The sequence below is a fragment of the Lissotriton vulgaris genome, chromosome 1_2, assembly GCF_964263255.1.
Source record: "Lissotriton vulgaris chromosome 1_2, aLisVul1.2, whole genome shotgun sequence".
Classification (NCBI taxonomy): Eukaryota; Metazoa; Chordata; class Amphibia; order Caudata; family Salamandridae; genus Lissotriton; species Lissotriton vulgaris.
This window is the reverse complement of record NC_141686.1, coordinates 110,406,870-110,429,892: the sequence shown is the minus strand read 5'-3', so window position 1 is coordinate 110,429,892 and position 23,023 is coordinate 110,406,870.

The following is a 23,023-nucleotide window of genomic DNA, read 5'->3' as shown; positions in this document are numbered from 1 at the left end:
CGCCCGTAACTACGCAGCCAACGATGGCTGACGGTCAGCCTGACGATCACGCTTCGGGAGGTGCAGCAGGAGGTCATTTTCAGACCCAGCCACCAGTACATCGAATGACGGCTAGGGAATTTGCAATGCAACGTACTCCGAAACCAATCACACATGACGCTCTTAAACAGTATCTTACAGACTGTAGATATGATCCAGTACCCGGAAAAAGCGGAACCATGATGCTAGCATCGCTACGTATACGACGAGTTACAGACTATTTAGTGTTATTTCCAGGAATGATAGACCATCTAGATAAGATATATCATTTTATTTAAACGGGGGAGGGTCCTGAAAGTATTGTCGAGGCAATGGCACACCAGAAAGTAGACACTCAAGGCCTGTTATTACGCTTCCTCATAAACTGTTTGATAAGAGAACGAGATCGGCCTGGTGTAACCAAAGAAGAGTTGGATGGACTAGCCAAATGGGGTCAGAATATAGCAGACGGAAAACATGATAAACAGTTATGTATAGAGGCCATGTACAGAAAGATCCGTAAGGAAATAGTAGTATTGCATGAGAAAGAGAAAGCTGAAAGGGAAGCAGAAGCGGACAAAAATGAGTCGTCAGAGGACGGTGAACCAGAGAATACAGGAATAATAGCATATGTAGGTAAGGGAAGACCCTTTGATAAAGCAATACGTCCAGAAAGCAAGAGACTTTTTCTCTCTGCTATGTCGAATCCGAGTTCTCCTGAACATATGTTTCAAGCAACCGATAGAATACTTCAAAACCGAATGGGGTACCACGTACTCAATTCCATGGATGAACAAGAACTAGCCCGGTCAGCAGTACAATGGGCTGACAAATCTAGCACATATAATGATGATGCCTTAGCGCAAACATTTCTGAATCTTTCCCCAGATGAACAGCGACTAGCTGGTATGTACATGATTCAACATCTCATTACGTTATACAAAAGTCAACATTCTGACCCAGGTCCCTTACCTGATGTATTAATAGAACTACTCATGAATAAATGGAGAGGCTTAGGTACAGACTTAATTAAAGTAATTCTAGAACAACGACACAGATATAATGCATTCTTGAATCCACAGTATATTTCAGCTCCACCCCCAGAAAGGAAAATGTATTACATAGATAGACAGAATCCGTTACGAGAAGTACATCCAATTCGGAAACCTGATGACACCCTAGAACGTGTATTCGTATACACGCCCATAACTAAAATGGAATTATTGGAAATGAAGAAAATAGTGCCCAGTCATGATAAAGACCCTGCAGGTTTTCACCGTGAAATAAAAGACATGTTACTCATGGGGGATTACACTTATCCCGACATTATGAAAATATTGAAAGTGTTACTGCGTGCCGGTATTTACGAGAAACTGAAAGAAAAAGAATGGGAGGTGGGAGACAAAAAGATTAATTGGGCTGAATTAGAAACCGAGGAAACTGGTCGAACCCCGGGTTTAGGACTTGGGGTAAAAGCTAAAGCATTACCAGGATTATTAGTACAGGTCTTGCCAAGACTATTGACAACTAAAAAGGAGGATTGGGATGCAATCTCAGCCTGTAAACAGAAACACGATGAAGACACTAGTGATTTTTATTCTAGATTTGAGAAATGTTTTATTATTAATAGTGGCCTGAAAACAAGTAGCGAGTCTTACCCACATCTTTTTGTAACAAAATTAGTCGAGAATTCTTTACCCCAGGTTAAGAACCGTGTATTGAAAGTCGAAAGCACATGGCAAGCAAATACGCCTTCCCAAATGTTACAAATGTTACAGTACCACCAGAATAGAATTAGAGAAGAACATGACCACGAACATAGACGTATGAAAGACACAAAAATGAAAATGCTAGTTGCTCAGTCAGTTCCAGCAGACGGTCAGAAAAGGGGTATGACACAGTCCATTAATTCAGCTGTTCCTGTTAAAGGGACATGTAATTATTGTAAACAGCCAGGTCACTATGTAAATGATTGTGCAGTTCTGAAACACAATATAGCATCAGGTAAGACTAAAGAGAGACCACGTCTTCCTAGACAGGACCAGGTCCAACATCAGGTCCCACAACCTAGTCCACAGAATGTACGGCCTATGCCTGTACCACAACAGACCGTAGCGGTACCACAACCACAGCCCATTGCCGCGACACAGCATGTCTCACAACAGATGTACCAGTATGCACAATCTGATTACCCCGATTATCAGCAGTACACATGAAACAGCCTAGAGAGGGAGGTTGGCTTGCCTCTTATTGAAGTTCCTGTAGATCAAGAGGGTCCTTATGTACATAGTCAAGTATTAGGAAAGGATAGAAAGTTTTTGATTGACACAGGGGCAAGCAGAACAACAATTAGTCATAACGAGGTTCCAGGGGCACCCCTCTCAGGCTCGCAGAATGTTTCCCTTGGATTTTCAGGAAAACCTATTGTTAATGAAGTATCGAAACCTGTTCCCCTAGCAGTTGGTCCGTTATCACGAACTACAGATTTGTTACTTACAAAATCGTGTCCTGAAAATCTACTTGGCATCAAGACGTTGAAGGCTCTAGGAGCAGTGATATGTTGTTCTCCGGAAGGAGTTAGATTGTTTTTGCGTGATTTTAAAGGTCACTATGTATTACGAGATTTTGATGCTAGATTGAAAAATGTACCAGAACATTTGTGGGCACAAGGCCCAACTGATGTAGGTTGTATGCACATTACACCATATCGAGTTACCCTCAAGACAGGAGTTGTACTGCCCCGAATCCGACAATACAAGTTACCGCCTGATGCTGTAGTGGCTTTACTGAAAATCATTGACGAGCTCATTGCACAAGGAGTGGTTGTAGAAACGGACTCCAATGTTTGTAATTCCCCTATCATTCCGATTCTTAAACGCACTGACCCAAATGCACCTCCAGTTTATCGACTAGTGATCGATTTACGAGAATTGAATAAATGCATTGTACCGCAGTACCCTGTGGTTCCAGACATCTCTTCCTTGTTGACTGCTATTGATTCAGAGGCGACATTCTTTACTGTAATTGACCTCAAGAACGCCTTCTTTAGTGTCCCCATTGACCCGGAAAGCCAGTATCTTTTCGGTTTCTGTTTAAATGGCCGAAGCTTCAAATTTGCATGCGCACCTCAAGGATTCACAGAAAGCCCCAGCATCTATAGCCAAGCATTGAAAAGACAACTTGACAGTATTCACATGCCTGCTAACACTGCCCTACTCCAGTACGTCGATGATCTACTGATCACCGCCCGAAGCGAACCAGATTGTGAACATGCATCACTGACAGTCTTGAATTTCCTGGCTGACAAGGGGCACAAGGTGTCCCCTTCGAAGCTGCAATTCTGTGCCCAGCAAGTGGTTTACCTTGGGCACTTGCTGTCCAAGTGGGGTAGGCAGCTAACACCTGATTGTATTCAATTAATTGCACATCTTCCGCAACCCAAGACACAAAAGGAAGTGCGGGCCTTCATTGGCCTCACCTCTTACTGTAGACAATGGATTCCTCAGTACGCATACCTAGCTAAGCCACTTATACAATTGACAACACAGGAGGCAGCGACTTCGACTGTCCTCCCCTGGACTCAGGAACACACACAGGCTTTTGATGAATTAAAGAAAGCCTTATGTCATGCACCAGTTTTAGCGACACTATGTTACAGCAAGCCTTTTACACTCTTTGTTACTGAACGCGATAGCTAGTTTGAACCTTACACGTGCCACAGGACCAGATAACCTCCCAGCAGTGATAATTAAAACGAGGCCTGAATGGTGGGCAGAGTTCTTTGCAAAGATGTTCCTGGTAATCCTGGATACGGGAATCATCCCAGAAAGTTGGAAGGGTGCAATTATTAGGCCTATTCATAAAAAGGGTAGCCACACAATACCGAAAAATTATAGGCTTATAAACCTCCTCGATATAGGGGAAAAAGTCTTTGCAAAAGTAATTTTAAATCTATTAAAAGATTGGGCAGAGGAAAACCAAACCATCCCCCCGGAACAGGGTGGGTTTAAAGCCGGCCACTCTACTATCGACCATTGTTTTGTTCTTTGGGCCATAGCACGGAAGTCAATGGAATCGCGGGGTAGGTTGTTCTGTTGTTTCGTTGACTTCCGTGCAGCCTTTGATCTAGTGGACCGGGAGCTGCTGTGGGAGGCCCTGATTAGTCAGGGAATTCCTAATGATATACTGCGGCTGCTTCAAATGCTCCACACTAAAAACTGGGCACAGATAATTTTAGACATAGATGGTAGTCTATCAGGGAAAATAGAAATTGGAAATGGTCTGCGTCAGGGATGTGTATTAGCTCCCCTATTGTTCTCCTTGTTCCTAGCAGACCTACCATCAATGTTGGGGAACACAACTGGGGCAAGCCCGAAACTAAATGGCAAGCAGATAGCATGCCTACTCTACGCCGACGATCTGGTGATTATGGACCAGACCGAGGTTGGCTTGCAAAGAAAATTAAATGCTTTCAATGACTACTGCTTAAGAAAAAAACTTGTGATAAATATGGATAAGACCAAAACATTGAGCTTTGGCCGGAGGAAAACTGAGTTCTCATGGTGGATTGGGTCAGAAAAAGTGCAATCAGTATCAGAGTATAGATACTTGGGGTTATGGTTCCAGCAGAATTTGAAATGGAATACCCACTTAGAGGCATCTAAAGTAAGAACCTCTGCATCGATTAGCGGTCTGAAATTGTTTAACAAAGCCTATGGTGCTATGACCGACAAACCAGTACTAAAAGCCTATGCTGCTATTGTACCCCCACAATACTTGTATGGTGCTGAATTGTTGTTCCTAAGTGGTAAGGAAAACTGGGATGTGGAAGAAGGCAAAAACCTAAAAAAGTTATTTACGCTCCCTCGGTCAGCAATGGTTCAGGCAGTAAGACTGGAACTAGGCCTGACTTCATGGGGTATACAAGTTGGTATGGCCCTTTTGCGCTTTTGGCAACGCCTAGAAATAGGCGCAATTACCAAAATATCTCAATGGGGCAAACATGAAATACAGGACAGCGAACTAAAATGGGCAAGAGAGACCAGGGGGAAAGTAACAAAGCTATGCTTGAAGATGAGAGTTAATGTGTGCCCTACTGTCTCCGTGGCTAATATTGATAAAAAGTTACTCAGGTCAACGGGAAAGGAAATATCGCATGCACAGGACAAAATCTATCTTGCAAGTAAAACCTCGACCAGTTTTATGATTGATGCTTGGAATAATGTTTATTGCTTCCCCTACATAGATAAGTTACCGGACCGTCAATTACGAAATGAGGTTCTGAGGGCTAGAATTGGGGTTAACCCTTGTTATATGAACAACTCGGTAAAGCGGGCCATGATCAATGAGGAGGGAAGCTGTACTTGCTCTTTAGGGTCCAAATGTGATATGCTTCATATCTTATTTGATTGTCTGAAGTTTTTGGACTTGCGTATCAAATTTTTAAAACCAATCCTTATGAAATATGAGATTAAAACTCGGACCCAGGCTGTGACACTGATGACAGAAATGTCCCACTTAGATATTGCTGTGGCAATGGGGAAATATATGCAAAAAGTGAAGGCAGTTTTATACCTTTTAAACGAGTTTTAATAATTAGTATTTTTAAAATATGTTTTTAGGGTGTCTGTGTGTAATGAAATGTTTTATTTAACTCTTTTGGATGAACTTTTTATCGATATGTATTGTTTGTGGACCAACGGTCCAAATAAACGTGAAATAAACTTGAACTATAGCCAAGCATTGAAAAGACAACTTGACAGTATTCACATGCCTGCTAACACTGCCCTACTCCAGTACGTCGATGATCTACTGATCACCGCCCGAAGCGAACCAGATTGTGAACATGCATCACTGACAGTCTTGAATTTCCTGGCTGACAAGGGGCACAAGGTGTCCCCTTCGAAGCTGCAATTCTGTGCCCAGCAAGTGGTTTACCTTGGGCACTTGCTGTCCAAGTGGGGTAGGCAGCTAACACCTGATTGTATTCAATTAATTGCACATCTTCCGCAACCCAAGACACAAAAGGAAGTGCGGGCCTTCATTGGCCTCACCTCTTACTGTAGACAATGGATTCCTCAGTACGCATACCTAGCTAAGCCACTTATACAATTGACAACACAGGAGGCAGCGACTTCGACTGTCCTCCCCTGGACTCAGGAACACACACAGGCTTTTGATGAATTAAAGAAAGCCTTATGTCATGCACCAGTTTTAGCGACACTATGTTACAGCAAGCCTTTTACACTCTTTGTTACTGAACGCGATGGCACAGCATTATCTGTCCTCACACAAGACCAAGCAGGTTCACATAAGCCTTGCGCTTACTTTTCCAGTACATTAGATCCAGTGGCTCAGGCTTTGCCTGCGTGCCTAAAATCAGTGGCAGCAACAGCTCTAGCAATCAGACAAAGTGACTCCATAGTATTAGGACATCAACTGACAGTACAAGTTCCACATTCCGTGGAAGTTCTCTTAAACAGAACACAGACTCAACACTTGACTATAGCACGACTGACAGGTTATGAACTGACATTATTCCAGCCACACATAGAAATCAGACGCTGCAACACACTCAATCCTGCCACGTTGTTACCCTCGAGTACAACCAATCCAGCTCCACTTGACTGTGTAGAGATCATTAATGCAGTGACGAAGCCCCGACGAGACTTGACAGATGTTGCACTGACCAACCCAGACCTGACACTTTACGTGGATGGTTCATGTATGAGAACAAGCACAGGAGAATTAGTGGCCGCATATGCAGTGACCACTGAAACTGAAGTCAAAGAAACACACCGTATTGATACACTGTCTGCTCAAGCTGCAGAGCTCATTGCTCTGACTCAAGCCTGTATAGTAGCCAAGAACAGGAACGTTAACATATACACAGATTCACGTTATGCATTTGGAGTCGTACACGACTTCGGTGTTCTGTGGCAAGAAAGAGGTTTTTTGACCTCTCACGGAGCCAAGATCCAGCATGGTCCCCTCATTCAAGCATTGTTAGAAGCAATACATTTGCCTTCAGCCATAGCCATCATGAAGTGCAAAGCACATACTAAAGTCACAGACACTATTTCCCAGGGTAACGACCTGGCAGATCGAACAGCGAAACACACAGCTCTGACTCATACAAATGCGGCTGATATGACAAAGACCGATGTAACTACACTGACACATTGCATGACAGTTAAGGATCCCATTCTAGAGGTACTCGACATGCAGACACATGCCACTCCAGACGAAATCAAGAAATGGACTGAACTAGGAGGGATCCAGACAGACCAGGGATGGATGACAAAGGGAGGGGCCACATTGTTTCTCCCCGACTCCATGGTTCAAGTTATGATTAACACAGCACATAGTCCAGCACACTTAGGAGAAAAAGCTATGTTAGACAGTTTACAGAATCTCTGGTACAACAAACATTTACGAGCAGCAGCAAAACAGAAAGTGCGTACCTGCATGATCTGTTGTCAGTTCAATCCAGGAAAAGGTGTCCCCGTGGAACAGGGTGGATTCCATCCTCCTGACCATCCTTTTGAAGTCCTCCAGATGGATTATATCCAGATGGACAGATGCCGAGGTTATAAATATGTCCTCGTAATCGTATGTGCTCTATCCCGTTGGACAGAAGCATATCCAGTCCCCGATTACACTGCCCCGACCACTGCCAAGCAGTTGGTTCGTGAATTCTTCCCACGGTACGGTTTGCCCCGTGTCGTGTACTCAGATAATGGTCAGCCATTCTCGTCCGAACTTATGAAGCAGGTATCACTCCTGCTAGGTTACCAGTGGAAGTTCCACTGTGTTCGACATCCCGAAGCAGCCGGATTAGTAGAGAGACACAATCAGACCCTGAAAACACGCCTTGCTAAAATTTGTGCCGAGAAAGTAGTGGATTGGATAGTTGCCTTGCCAGTTGCACTTTTTTATATGAGAATGGTAGCCCATTCTAGGACAGGGCTATCCCCGTATGAGGTGGTCTTCGGTAGACCTCCTAATATGTGGGGGACGCCTATGCTGAGAAAGATTACAGATGTTGAAAGTTCTATGTTGACAGATTACCTTGCTTCCTTGATGTCTGCACTACAATCATGTCGTTCACAGGTTGCTGCAGCCTTTCCCGACAATACTGAAGCAAAGCCACACCAGATCATCCCTGGCGACCACGTCTATATTCGCAACTTCGATCGGGGGAGTCCGCTGGAGCCCCGCTGGAAGGAGCCAAAGATTGTTTTATTAACAACAAGGACTACAGTCAAAGTGGAGGGCCGTAAGGGCTGGCTCCACTCAAGCCACGTCAAGAAATGCCATGGACTTCCGCCAATAACAGACTCCCAGCCCTGCCACATTCCAGACCCTGATACAAAACTCCCCCTGGTAGAGAAAACTCCTCAACAGGAGTTCCGAATGAAGTTGAGGTCTAGCAAGTCAGACAGTTTAATTGTTTAAGTCCTCCCCTAGGTGAAGCGGTTAGACAGGTTCCTGACATGTACAAGTTAGACCCCAATAGAGAGAGAGATAGACAGAAACAGATCAAAAAACAGAAACATTGTAAATCTCTCCGAAGCCACTGTATCGTTACATTACTAATTATGTTTTTTCTGAGTCTTACGATTATTGGCATAAGTGTGTTATTACATATGTTCTTTCCTATTGCACACTCTTCTTTTAATGATACTGCAGAGCACACGTTTAGTGAACTACCCCCACATGAGTTGTCTTATCGACTTGCGCTGCGCAACAATTCATTCATCAGTATGTTACACCATTTCCATCAGACCAGCAATGCTACAAATTGTTGGATATGTGGCCGACTCCCTCCCTATCAGAAATACAAGGGAGTTCTGCCCCTCTTTCCGTACCCGTTTACACACAATGGTTCCTGTGGTGCATGGTTTAGTTTAATTAATTCTGTAGATACTGATTCCATAGTTTTCCAGGGTGATTGGGTATGGGGAAATCTGAACACAGTTATGAATAAAGCATGTTTCCCAGACAAGGAGGGTCTTCCCCAAAGGACAGGGACCGATCTGGAAAACGAAGTGTATGGATTAGGTAATTATACACTCAACCTCATGATTCTGAATCTCCAGTCCGAAACCAAACCAGACTTGCCCATTATGTCAGTATTACCAGTCAAAGGAGAATTATGTGTCAGAAAGAATGGTTCAGTACATCTAGGTCATAGTGAATGTACTACTGTGATCGAATTCAGTGATAAAGGCAAGTCTACATTCAAAGCTTCCCGCCATTCTTATTTCATTTGTGGTCAGACAGCCTATATACGTTTGCCACTAGACTGGGATGGTACCTGTTACATTGCATTCCTACTGCCACCTGTTTTTCTAGCTCCTCCTGATTACCATAGAAATTCCCATCTCATTCATGTTAGACCCAAGAGAGATCTCCCGATTGTCGACTATACTGAAACGGCATGGGAACAATACACAGATTTCAATAAAGGTTTCTTTCCCTATTTAGGTACTGTCTCAAATAGTAAACTGATACGCAAATTGACAAGAACCCTTGAAGCAGTAGTAAATGAAACTACTTCCGCACTAGGCAACTTAACAGAGGAACAGTCTGCTATGAGACTTGTTGTTCTTCAAAATCGTCTCGTCCTTGACGTCATCCTGGCAGATAGGGGCGGGGCTTGTAGAGTCATCGGATCGAGTTGCTGTGTTTTCATTCCAGAAAACGCACCGTCAGTATATAAAGCTATATCCCGTCTCCATCAAATCGCTAGCCAGATTCATCAGAACCCAGGCACCTGGACTTGGTCCGGTTGGTTCTGGAGTACACTAACAGCCTGGGGATGGAAGCTACTGTCATTCCTAGGAATTATATTGGCCATAATATTCAGTTGTTGTCTATGTCTTCAATGTGGGCCAGCGATTTGCGGCTTGTGCGCCACAGCTTGTATTCCCCGTTCCAGTTCACGTTCTAAATCCCGCCTGAAAAAGGAAGAGCAAATGGTGTTATATGAACAAATAGATGGACTAATGAAGATTGATATATCATGAAGGGTCCGTAGGGGACAAGGAGGGAATGAGGTAATTAGAATTTTTATGGTCCAATGTGTCCCCTACCGTGTACCCCAACGTCTCCATGTACGTGCTTAAAGTACATGTAACTTCCCTCCTCGACCAGCTATGAAGACGCAAATACATTTGCGTCCAACGTTAACATGTCCTCTATCAGATCCACCATGAATGGAGTGATAATTCGGTTCGTAAGTATGCCACGCCAACGTCTTTACATGGTGCACTTTTCACGTTTCTGGCTCCATTGAGCTAGGCCCTGAACTCGAGGCTCGAAGCCTCTTCTCAAGTCATCTCTGTCCCTGAAAGCTGCAGCCCGGATCTGCAACCATGACCTCTACCTTACTCCCTGCTCGGCGAGCGGTGCCTGGCTCGGCCTGCCTGCCTGCCAAAGACAGTATTTTGCCTTCAAGTTATCTGTTCAGCTCTTCGAAAACACATTCCAGTCTAGTGAAATAGGTAAACAGTTCCCCGGTTGCAGAGTAAATAGTCAAGCCTTCCTGTCTCCATGCAAGTAATTCATTGCTCCCGTTACCATGGTAAATTAACAGGGGGTTGATTCTGTTTAGGGAATCAGAGGCAGGAATCAAAATAGAAATAGTTAAATGCACAAAGCCTCTGACACCATAGATCACACAAAATATTTACTATTCACGTCCTATTTATTGACAGTGAATGCTCATATTTTTTCGCACATTATTTAGAAATTCAATTAAGTACACATTGGGTGTGAACAACTCGATTTTGATTATCTCCTTACATCAAAAAGAATACATTCGATAACGACAAGAAATAGCTTACTGGCTATTGGATTTGATCAACGTGAGACAAACATAATGGCAAAATAGGTGGAAACACTTAATAAATACAAATACAAATAATCCACACAAGAAAAATGAAAAAGTGAATTCATATATCAAGAGTATCTTATTTACAAATGGTATACTTAGGTCCTACTGTAAATCTCAAGGAGATAGTAATACTCTCCCGGGGGATGTTATTAATTTGTCCCTCAGGCGGGAAAGTTAATTGTCCTGTACTGTGCCAGGGAAAGTTATGTGTTCAAAGAATTTTTTAATGCCTAATGGTGAGATGCGTCTCTCACAATATGTCCCAATAACTTAGTTGGATCATATGGCATATATTCCTCATGGCACCAAAGATGAGCCTACGCGTTTCGACCTTATGGGAATTCTTGACAGGAAGGAAACTTTGTGAAGGTCTTCATCAGGGCTCTTAGTAGGTGATGAGGAGCATCATGTTGCACCTACAGAAAAAATTATAGGGGCATGTTTTAGTTATGGAGTGTAGGGGGTATAGGACCATATACAGTGCTTATAAGTGATGGATAGCTCAAATTTTCCATGTATTACGTACCCAAGTTTGAGGATAGTCAATGCTGCATAGAATGGATACAGTTGGCTTGCAGGAGACGGGAAGTTGGTTCCTCACCTGGTGCACGCATACGGAGATTTGAATCTTTTCTCCCTGCTTTTCCCCACAGCATTAAACAAAAGACTGCAGTCAATCAGCTTAACCATATTGCTGTGTGAGGAACCAACCTCCCGTCTCCTGCAAGCCAACTGTATCCATTCTATGCAGCATTGACTATCCTCAAACTTGGGTACGTAATACATGGAAAATTTGAGCTATCCATCACTTATAAGCACTGTATATGGTCCTATACCCCCTACACTCCATAACTAAAACATGCCCCTATAATTTTTTCTGTAGGTGCAACATGATGCTCCTCATCACCTACTAAGAGCCCTGATGAAGACCTTCACAAAGTTTCCTTCCTGTCAAGAATTCCCATAAGGTCGAAACGCGTAGGCTCATCTTTGGTGCCATGAGGAATATATGCCATATGATCCAACTAAGTTATTGGGACATATTGTGAGAGACGCATCTCACCATTAGGCATTAAAAAATTCTTTGAACACATAACTTTCCCTGGCACAGTACAGGACAATTAACTTTCCCGCCTGAGGGACAAATTAATAACATCCCCCGGGAGAGTATTACTATCTCCTTGAGATTTACAGTAGGACCTAAGTATACCATTTGTAAATAAGATACTCTTGATATATGAATTCACTTTTTCATTTTTCTTGTGTGGATTATTTGTATTTGTATTTATTAAGTGTTTCCACCTATTTTGCCATTATGTTTGTCTCACGTTGATCAAATCCAATAGCCAGTAAGCTATTTCTTGTCGTTATCGAATGTATTCTTTTTGATGTAAGGAGATAATCAAAATCGAGTTGTTCACACCCAATGTGTACTTAATTGAATTTCTAAATAATGTGCGAAAAAATATGAGCATTCACTGTCAATAAATAGGACGTGAATAGTAAATATTTTGTGTGATCTATGGTGTCAGAGGCTTTGTGCATTTAACTATTCCCGTTACCATGGTAGGCCCATGGCCCCGCACATTGCACGTAGTCACATATGCACGCACTAACAGTCAGTAGAGAATAGCTTCTGCCCGAGAGACCTTTACCTCTAGATAGTACAGTTCTCCAAACACAAGATATCAGTTATGATTTGGGTTTAGGTTGTTCTGACATGCCAGACTTCTGTCTCCCCTCAGTAACGTTAAATGTCAAGTCCCCTGCACCCTCCAACTTCACGTCAATTACATGCCATGCTGCCTGCGCGCGCATCTATGCCATAGGTTTCTGCTGACACTGCAGGATTCCTTTATGAATCCACCCACTTATGACACTTTCATGTGACGTTTCTAGCACACACCTCCGTGTACGCCCTCGTGCACGCCTTCTGTTACGCACATGTGTTCTTATCTCGTTTCTCTCAGCTGTTACGCCTTCTGAATCCATCACCATTGCATGCTTTTACTATATATATTGTGCACTGTTAATAAAGTTTGTCTATCCCTTCCTGAACCTTAGTGGTGATGGAACATGATACCATGGTTCGAACCATTCCATTACTTGGAATAAAACCCTTATAACTCAGACTCCACGGACTCTGCCTCTCATTTTGATTGAGCTATTTTATTGAACTTATACCGCATAGAAATTAAGTATACGGTAAATATCGATTTACCACACTCCGGTGGGGCGGGGGGGCCTGTTTTCGGTGCCTTGAGGCATCGGGGGGGAGGAAACTGTGTTTCCTCTCCCCTGATGTCCCAATGCAGGGCATTCCTGGTGCACGATCGCGCACAGCGTCGCGATCGTGCACCAGGAATGCCCCACTAGACACCAGGGACTGTTTGTTTTGCCGCAATTGTGTGTAGGAAGCGACCCCTTGGGCAAGGGTCGCTTCCTTTTTGGGCCAAAATATTTTTCAGACTTTTCTGCCCCCCCCCCCCCTGGGGCAGATCAGCCGTTTTTTTGGCCGATCTGCACCCAGGGGGGGCAGAAAAGCCCACTAGACACCAGGGAATGCATTTAATGTATAAAGGAAGCGACCCCTTGGGGAAGGGTCGCTTCCTCGTGGCCCTTATTTTTTTTTTTACTTTTCTGCCCCCCCTGGGGGCAGATCGGCCGTTTTTTGGGCCGCATCTGGACCCAGGGGGGGCAGAAAAGCCCACTAGACACCAGGGATTGATTTATATTTATAAAGGAAGCGACCCCTTGGGCAAGGGTTGCTTCCTTAGGGGGATGTAATAGTTTTCAGACTTTTCTGCCCCCCCTGGGGCAGATCGGCCGTTTTTTTGGCCGATCTGCACCCGGGGGGGGCAGAAAAGCCCACTAGTCACCAGGGATTTGTTTGGATTTGAAAAGGAAGCGGCCCCTTGGGGAAGGGTCGCTTCCTAGTGGCCCTAATTATTTTATAGACTTTTCTGCCCCCCCTGGGGGCAGATTGGCCGTTTTTTGGGCCGCATCTGGACCCAGGGGGGGCGGAAAAGCCCACTAGACACCAGGGATTGGATTATATTTATAAAGGAAGCGACCCCTTGGGCAAGGGTCGCTTCCTTAGGGGGATAAAATATTTTTTCAGACTTTTCTGCCCCCCCTGTGGCAGATCGGCCGTTTTTTGGCCGATCTGCCCCCAGTGGGGGGCAGAAAAGCCCACTAGTCACCAGGGATTTGTTTGCATTTGAAAGGAAGCGACCCCTTGGGGAAGGGTCGCTTCCTAGTGGCCCTAATTATTTTTATACTTTTCTGCCCCCTCTGGGGGCAGATCGGCCGTTTTTTGGGCCGCATCTGGACCCAGGGGGGGCAGAAAAGCCCACTAGACACCAGGGATTGGATTATATTTATAAAGGAAGCGACCCCTTGGGCAAGGGTCGCTTCCAGGGGGCATTATAAATATTGTAGACTGTTCTGCCCCCCCTGGGGGCAGATCGGCTGTATTTTTTTACCGTTTCTAGACCCAGGGGGGGGATAGAAAAGCTCACTAGACTCCAGGGTTTTTTTTATTATAGGGAGCGACCCCTTGGCTTGCTTCCTTGAGCCCATTTGTTTTCAAAAGTATGTTCTGCCGTGTCTTTATTTGGCCTCTCTGCCCTCCGTAGGGTTGCTTCCAGGGGGCCCACGTTTATAATGATTTATAATCTTCCCCCCTTGGGGACAGACACCCCATTTGTGACATACCCTGTGACATAGCCTGTTGTAATGTGTGTTGTTTTTGTTTCTTCTAATGTGTATTGTTTTTTTTTTCTCTTTAGATTGTTGCAGTGTGCGGTTCCGTTACTGGTGGTTCTGTTGTTCTGCTGTTTCTGTAGTTGCATGTGTTTGGTAAGAGACCTCTTTTTTGTTCAATTGTAATTTAATTGTTTTTTTTTGCAAAGTGTGTAGTAATACGAGTATGTTTGGTTTCTTTTTGTTGTGATTGTAAAACATGTTTTGCATTTGTTTTTGATGTGTCCTTCTGTAGATGTAAGTTTTTTTTTCTTCTTTCTAGTGGGATATCGTTGCCTCTTTGCTGTGTCTTTGTAGAGTAGGTGCTGGTGAGTGTAGTTGTCTCTTGTAAGTGAATTGTATATTTTTTCTAAATATAGATATTTGTGATAAAGGCTTCCATTTTTTAACTTACTTTGCACAGTGTTGGGGTTGTTGAGTTGTTTGTGCAGACTCCTTTATTTGTAAGGATAATGGCTAGCCGCCGGATTACCGCTCAGCAAGTTGTTGGAATGCTTTTTGATTCTTCCTCTGACCATGGTGCTGAGAGTGACTCTGATTCTGAGGCAGAGATGGGAGGTGAAGATTCTGGTAGTGAGTTTTCTCTGCGCATGGCATCGTCTGATGATGAAGATACCCTGAGTGCTGATGAAGCTATTTTTCGTGTGGATGAAGTGCCTGTGGTAGAGGAGGACATTGATGTGCCGATAGTGCGGCAAGAGGCATCTGTGGTGCAGCGTGGGGCTGCTAGACTTCACGTTGGTGTAGTGCGGCGGGAGGCAGCTGGGCGGCAGCCTGGGGCGCCTAGACTTCCAGTTGGTGTAGTGGGACGACAAGAGGCAGCTGGGCGGCAGCCTGAGGCTGGGAGACTTGTCTATGAAAGTTCTGACCTCTGGGTTGCCCCAGGCATGGTGCAGCCGGCATTGCCTGAATTTACTGGTGTTCCAGGGTGTAGGGTGAACACTGAAAACTTTTTGCCAATTGATTTTTTCAAGTTGTTCATGGATGATGTGTTTTTGGCAGAGATCGTAGAGCAGACTAATTTGTATGCAGAACAGTTTTTGAGGGAGAACAGTGCCATCCTTAAGCCCCATGCTCGAGCTAACCGGTGGACTCCCACAAATTTGGAGGAGATGAAAATGTTTTTAGGTTTAACTTTTTTGATGGGCTTGCTTAGGAAACCATCATTGGCTTCATATTGGTCTACTAGTCCCTTGATGGCAACAGCTATATTTCCGGCAGTCATGAGTCGTGATAGGTATTTGCTTCTGCTTCGGATGATGCATTTTGTTGACAATGGTGATGCTTTGCCACGAGATCACCCTGATTGTGACCGTCTTTTCAAGATTCGGCCTGTCCTTGATCATTTTGTTGATCGATTTTCTGAGATCTTTTATCCTGGGAGAGAAATTGCAGTGGGTGAGTCTTTGGTGTTGTTCAAGGGCCGCTTGGTATTTAGGCAATACATTCCTAGTAAGAGGGCACGCTATGGAAGTAAGCTTTATATGCTGTGTGACAGTGAGACTGGATATGTCTCTAATTTCAGGGTGTACACCGGTAAGGAATCCAGGATTAACCCCCCTGGTTGTCCGTCCACTTTTGGAGTGACTGAGAAAATTGTGTGGGAACTTGGTAGAGGATTTTTTAACAAAGGCCATCATTTATATGTAGATAACTTCTACACTGGTGTGCGGTTGTTCAGGGAATTGGCCAAAGTGGACACTGTTGCTTGTGGCACAATCCGCTGTAACCGTAAAGGTTTTCCAAAAGAACTTGTTTGTAAAAAGCTTGCTCGGGGACAGTGCAGTGCATTGCGTTGTGAGGAGCTTTTAGCTGTGAAGTTTTCAGACAGGAGAGATGTCTACATGTTGACTTCCATACATGATGAATGCACTGAAGCGTTGACTATTTGGGGTCAGGTTGCAGAAGTACACAAACCTGTGTGCATTATGGACTATAATAGGCACATGGGTGGTGTTTACAGAGTAGATCAGAGGTTGGAACCGTATGCTGCTCTTCGTAAGTCTTACATTTGGTACAAGAAGTTGGCTATCCATCTTTTCCACTTGGCAACCTTTAATGCTTTTGTTGTGTTCCAGCAATCTTGTCCTCAGTCAAAGATGACTTTTGTGAAGTTTCAGGAGTCTGTAGTAGGCAGCCTTGTTTTAGTGGAACAGGCAAGTGTTCCTAGAGTTGGAGTGGTGGAGGATGTTGCCAGATTGAAAGATCGCCACTTTCCTGATCAAATTCCTCCTACAACATCAAAAGACTTTCCCAGTCGGAGATGAAGAGTCTGTTGGCGAAGAGGTTTGCGGAAGGAGGTTCGTATGTACTGCCCCGACTGTCCTTCTAACCCTGGGCTGTGTGTGCCTGCTTGTTTTAGAATGTATCACACACAAAAGAAGTTTTGGGAGCATCCATGAGTGGTAAAGTGAATAGGCTGGTCTCTATTCTTTAAAACTGATTGTTCCGTTTCAAAGTTGTCATTTGTGTAGTGTATTTAGATTTAGTTGTTGTGTTAGTAGATTTGTATCAATTTGCAATTTGTTTCTGTTTTTTATTTGTGTTTTAAAAAAACTAAAGTATGATGTTGGTTTGCGTGTAGTGTCCATTGTCTGACGGTGTGCATGGTTTGGCGCTTGGCTGGCGGTGTCTGTGGACTGGTGCTTGGCTTGCGGTGTGCGTGGAGTGGCGCTTTTTTGGATGGTGTGTGTGGAGTGGTTCTTGGCTGTCCGTGCACGGAGTGGTGCTTGGCTGGCGGTGTGTGTGGATTGGCGCTTGGCTGGATGGTGTGCGTGGAGTGGCGCTTGGCTGGTGGTGTGTGTGGGGTGGCGCTTGGCTGGTGGTGTGCGTGGAGTGGTGCTTGGCTGGTGGTGTGTGTGGAGTGGTACTTGGCTGTCTGTGCATGGAGTGGTGCTTGGCTGGCGGTGTATGTGGAGTGGTGCTTGGCTTGCGGTGTGCGTGGAGTGGCGCTTTTTTGGATGGTGTGCGTGGAGTGGTTCTTGGCTGTCCGTGCACGGAGTGGTGCTTGGCTGGAGGTGTGTGTGGATTGGCGCTTGGCTGGATGGTGTGCGTGGAGTGGCGCTTGGCTGGTGGTGTGTGTGGGGTGGCGCTTGGCTGGTGGTGTGCGTGGAGTGGTGCTTGGCTGGTGGTGTGTGTGGAGTGGTACTTGGCTGTCGGTGTGCGCTGAGTGGTGTTTGGCTGGCGGTGTGCATGGTCTGGTGCTTGGATGGTGGTGTCAGTGGACTGGTGCTCGGCTGGCGGTGTGTGAGTAGTTACTTTCTGTTGGTCACTACACACACTGCTAGTTGAGTGACACTCCACGCAGTCCATAATTTTGTGTTGTTGCAATGTCAGAAATGTGGGCGTGTGAAAGTGATGGGCCCTTGAATGGCGCTGTCTGCTGGTGTGAGTGTTGAAATGTGATGGGTCTGCGGCTGGCGGTGTGAATGTTTTGTATGTGTCACACGTACGAAAGGTGTATGAATGGCCTGTAAAGAGGTTGGTGCCTTGACGTGGCTTTACAGCTCACGAGCTGTGAGTCAGTGGTTCAGTTTATCATACTTTCAATTATACGCAGTGTATTTCATTTTTTTGATATTACTTGCGAATACAATTGTATGTACTGAATCATCACTCACCCTCATGCAAAATCCAACCAGAATGTATGTGTGCTTGCGGATTAGATGGCTGTGCAGTAATGTTTGTCTTTTATCTCTTTCTGAAGTAGGGTGTACCTTGTCCCTTATTGTGATTGTTGTTATGTGTTGCTGTTCCTTCGGGATGGTGTCAATGGTCTGGTTTGTATCAGGTATGAAAGGTGCGTGAATGGCCTGTAAAACGGTTGGTGCCTTGTCGTGGCTTTACAGCTCACGAGTTGCGAGTCACTGGTTCGGTTTTTATGCATTTATTTATTGACAGAGCATTTCATTTTTTGAAATATCTTGTTAATAAAATTTTATGTACTGAACCATCACTCGCCCTCGTGCCAAATCCAACCTGTATGTGTGTGTCTTTGAGGCATAGTTAGCCGTGCTTGAATGTTTGACTTTTGAGTAACTCTGTTACGGTGTACATTATAGCTATAAATAACTTACTAAATTTAGATATTATTGTTAAACCATGGAAGTATATGGTCATGTCTTTCTGGTGAATTCTATTGTTGATTTTTATCCACAATCTCCTGCAAACTTGAAATTGTCTGTCACAATTTCCTTGAATCACACGCTTTCAAATTGAAAACTTAATTCTCCACCGTACGATTTGGACCGTTTCCTGTTGCAGCCACTATGCCTACCCACGCAAGTGAGGTACCATTTTTATCGGGAGACCTGGGGGAATGCTGGGTGGGAGGAAATTTGTGTGAGCCCAGTGACGCCACGCTTTCCCACACAAAAAAAGTGTGAAGAAAACTGATTTTTTCAGCAAAAATTGAGGTTTGCAAGGGATTCTGGGTAAAGGAACGTTGGAGGATCCACGCAAGCCATACCTCCTTGGAAGCCCCCGGGTGTCTACTTTTCAGAAATGTGTGGGTTTGGTAGGTTTCCCTAGATGGCCGTCTCGCACAGGGCCAAAAACCCAGGTAACCCCTCTTGCAAAAGCTGGTGGTATTGACATTCAATACCATTTTTGCAATGGATTCTGGGTAACAAAACCTGGGGTTAGGCAGACGAGTCACCCCATCCTGAATTTCCCTGGGTGTCTAGTTTTCAAAAATGTATAGGTTTGCTAGGTTTCCCTGGGTGCTGGCAGAGCTATGGCGCAAAAACAACAGGTAGTCTTTTTGTCCAAAAAGTGCAAGATTTCACTGGGAAATTGAGGTGCGACCATGTTGCGTTTTGCGCTGTTTCATGTCGCAGCCACTATGCCTACCCACGCAAGTGAGGTACCATTTTTTTTGGGAGACCTGGGGAAACGCTGGGTGGGTGGAAATTTGTTGATCCACGCAGATTCCAGAACTTTCCACCACAGAAATGTGAGGAAAATGTGTTTTTTTTGTCAACATCTTAGCTTTGCAAGGGATTCTGGGTAACAAAACATGGGGGTAGGCAGACGAGTCACCCCATCCTGAATTCCCCTGGGTGTCTAGTTTTCAAAAATGTATAGGTTTGCTAGGTTTCCCTAGGTGCTGGTAGAGCTAGGGCGCAAAAACAAAAGGTAGTCTTTTTGTCCAAAAAGTGCAAGATTTCACTGGGAAATTGAGGTGCGACCACGTTGCGTTTTGCGCTGTTTCATGTCGTAGCCACTATGCCTACCCACGCAAGTGAGGTACCATTTTTTTCACGAGACCTGGGGGAACGCTGGGTGGGTGGAAATTTGTTGATCCACGCAGATTGCAGAACTTTCCACTACAGAAATGTGAGGAAAATGTGTTGTTTTTGTCAAAATCTTAGTTTTGCAAGGTATTCTGGGTAACAAAACCTGGGGGTAGGCAGACGAGTCACCCCATCCTGAATTCCCCTGGGTGTCTAGTTTTCAAAAATGTATAGGTTTGCTAGGTTTCCCTAGATGCTGGCAGAGCTAGGGCGTAAAAACAAAAGGTAGTCTCTTTGTCCAAAAAGCGCAAAATTTCACTGGGAAATTGAGGTGCTACCACGTTGCGTTTTGCGCTGTTTTATGTCGCAGCCACTATGCCTAACAACGCAAGTGAGGTACCATTTTTTTCGGGAGACCTGGGGGAACGCTGGGTGGGTGGAAAATTGTTGATCCACGCAGATTCCAGAACTTTCCACCACAGAAATATGAGGAAAATTTGTTTTTTTTGTCAAATTCTTAGCTTTGCAAGGGATTATGGGTAACAAAACCTGGTGGTAGTCAGTCGAGTCACCCCATCCTGAATTCCCCTGGGTGTCTAGTTTCCAAAAATGTATAGGTTTGCTAGGTTTCCCTATGTGCTGGCAGAGCTAGGGCTCAAAAACAAAAGGTAGTCTCTTTGTCCAAAGAGCGCAAGATTTCACTGGGAAATTGAGGTGCGACCACGTTGCGTTTTGCGCTGTTTCGTGTAGCAGCCACTAGGCCTACCCATGCAAGTGAGGTACCATTTTTTTCGGGAGACCTGGGGGAACGCTGGGTGGGTGGAAATTTGTTGATCCACGCAGATTCCAGAACTTTCCACCACAGAAATATGAGGAAAATGTGTTTTTTTTGTCAAAATCTTAGATTTGCAAGGGATTCTGGGTAACAAAACCTGGGGGTAGGCAGAGGAGTCACCCCATCCTGAATTCACCTGGGTGTCTAGTTTTCAAAAATGTATAGGTTTGCTAGGTTTCTCTAGGTGCTGGCAGAGCTAGGGCGCAAAAACAAAAGGTAGTCTCTTTGTCCAAAAAGCGCAAAATTTCACTGGGAAATTGAGGTGCGAACCCGTTGCGTTTTGCGCTGTTTCATGTTGCAGCCACTATGCCTACCCACGCAAGTGAGGTACCATTTTTTTCGGGAGACCTGGGGGATCGCTGGGTGGGTGGAAATTTGTTGATCCACGCAGATTCCAGAACTTTCCACCACAGAAATGTGACGAAAATGTGTTTTTTTGTCAAAATCTTAGCTTTGCAAGGAATTCTGGGTAACAAAACCTGGGGGTAGGCAGACGAGTCACCCCATCCTGAATTCCCCTGGGTGTCTAGTTTTCAGAAATGTATAGGTTTGCTAGGTTTCCCTAGGTGCTGGTAGAGCTAGGGCGCAAAAACAAAAGGTAGTCTTTTTGTCCAAAAAGTGCAAGATTTCACTGGGAAATTGAGGTGCGACCACGTTGCGTTTTGCGCTGTTTCATGTCGTAGCCACTATGCCTACCCACGCAAGTGAGGTACCATTTTTTTCAGGAGACCTGGGGGAACGCTGGGTGGGTGGAAATTTGTTGATCCACGCAGATTGCAGAACTTTCCACTACAGAAATGTGAGGAAAATGTGTTGTTTTTGTCAAAATCTTAGTTTTGCAAGGTATTCTGGGTAACAAAACCTGGGGGTAGGCAGACGAGTCACCCCATCCTGAATTCCCCTGGGTGTCTGGTTTTCAAAAATGTATAGGTTTGCTAGGTTTCCCTAGATGCTGGCAGAGCTAGGGCGTAAAAACAAAAGGTAGTCTCTTTGTCCAAAAAGCGCAAAATTTCACTGGGAAATTGAGGTGCTACCACGTTGCGTTTTGCACTGTTTTATGTTGCAGCCACTATGCCTAACAACGCAAGTGAGGTACCATTTTTTTCGGGAGACCTGGGGGAACGCTGGGTGGGTGGAAAATTGTTGATCCACGCAGATTCCAGAACTTTCCACCACAGAAATATGAGGAAAATGTGTTTTGTTTGTCAAATTCTTAGCTTTGCAAGCGATTATGGGTAACAAAACCTGGTGGTAGTCAGTCGAGTCACCACATCCTGAATTCCCCTGGGTGTCTAGTTTTCAAAAATGTATAGGTTTGCTAGGTTTCCCTATGTGCTGGCAGAGCTAGGGCTCAAAAACAAAAGGTAGTCTCTTTGTCCAAAGAGCGCAAGATTTCACTGGGAAATTGAGGTGCGACCACGTTGCGTTTTGCGCTGTTTCGTGTAGCAGCCACTAGGCCTACCCATGCAAGTGAGGTACCATTTTTTTCGGGAGACCTGGGGGAACGCTGGGTGGGTGGAAATTTGTTGATCCACGCAGATTCCAGAACTTTCCACCACAGAAATATGAGGAAAATGTTTTTTTTTTGTCAAAATCTTAGATTTGCAAGGGATTCTGGGTAACAAAACCTGGGGGTAGGCAGAGGAGTCACCCCATCCTGAATTCACCTGGGTGTCTAGTTTTCAAAAATGTATAGGTTTGCTAGGTTTCTCTAGGTGCTGGCAGAGCTAGGGCGCAAAAACAAAAGGTAGTCTCTTTGTCCAAAAAGCGCAAAATTTCACTGGGAAATTGAGGTGCGAACCCGTTGCGTTTTGCGCTGTTTCATGTTGCAGCCACTATGCCTACCCACGCAAGTGAGGTACCATTTTTTTCGGGAGACCTGGGGGAACGCTGGGTGGGTGGAAATTTGTTGATCCACGCAGATTCCAGAACTTTCCACCACAGAAATGTGACGAAAATGTGTTTTTTTTGTCAAAATCTTAGCTTTGCAAGGAATTCTGGGTAACAAAACCTGGGGGTAGGCAGACGAGTCACCCCATCCTGAATTCCCCTGGGTGTCTAGTTTTCAAAAATGTATAGGTTTGCTAGGTTTCCCTAGGTGCTGGTAGAGCTAGGGCGCAAAAACAAAAGGTAGTCTTTTTGTCCAAAAAAGTGCAAGATTTCACTGGGAAATTGAGGTGCGACCACGTTGCGTTTTGCGCTGTTTCATGTCGTAGCCACTATGCCTACCCACGCAAGTGAGGTACCATTTTTTTCAGGAGACCTGGGGGA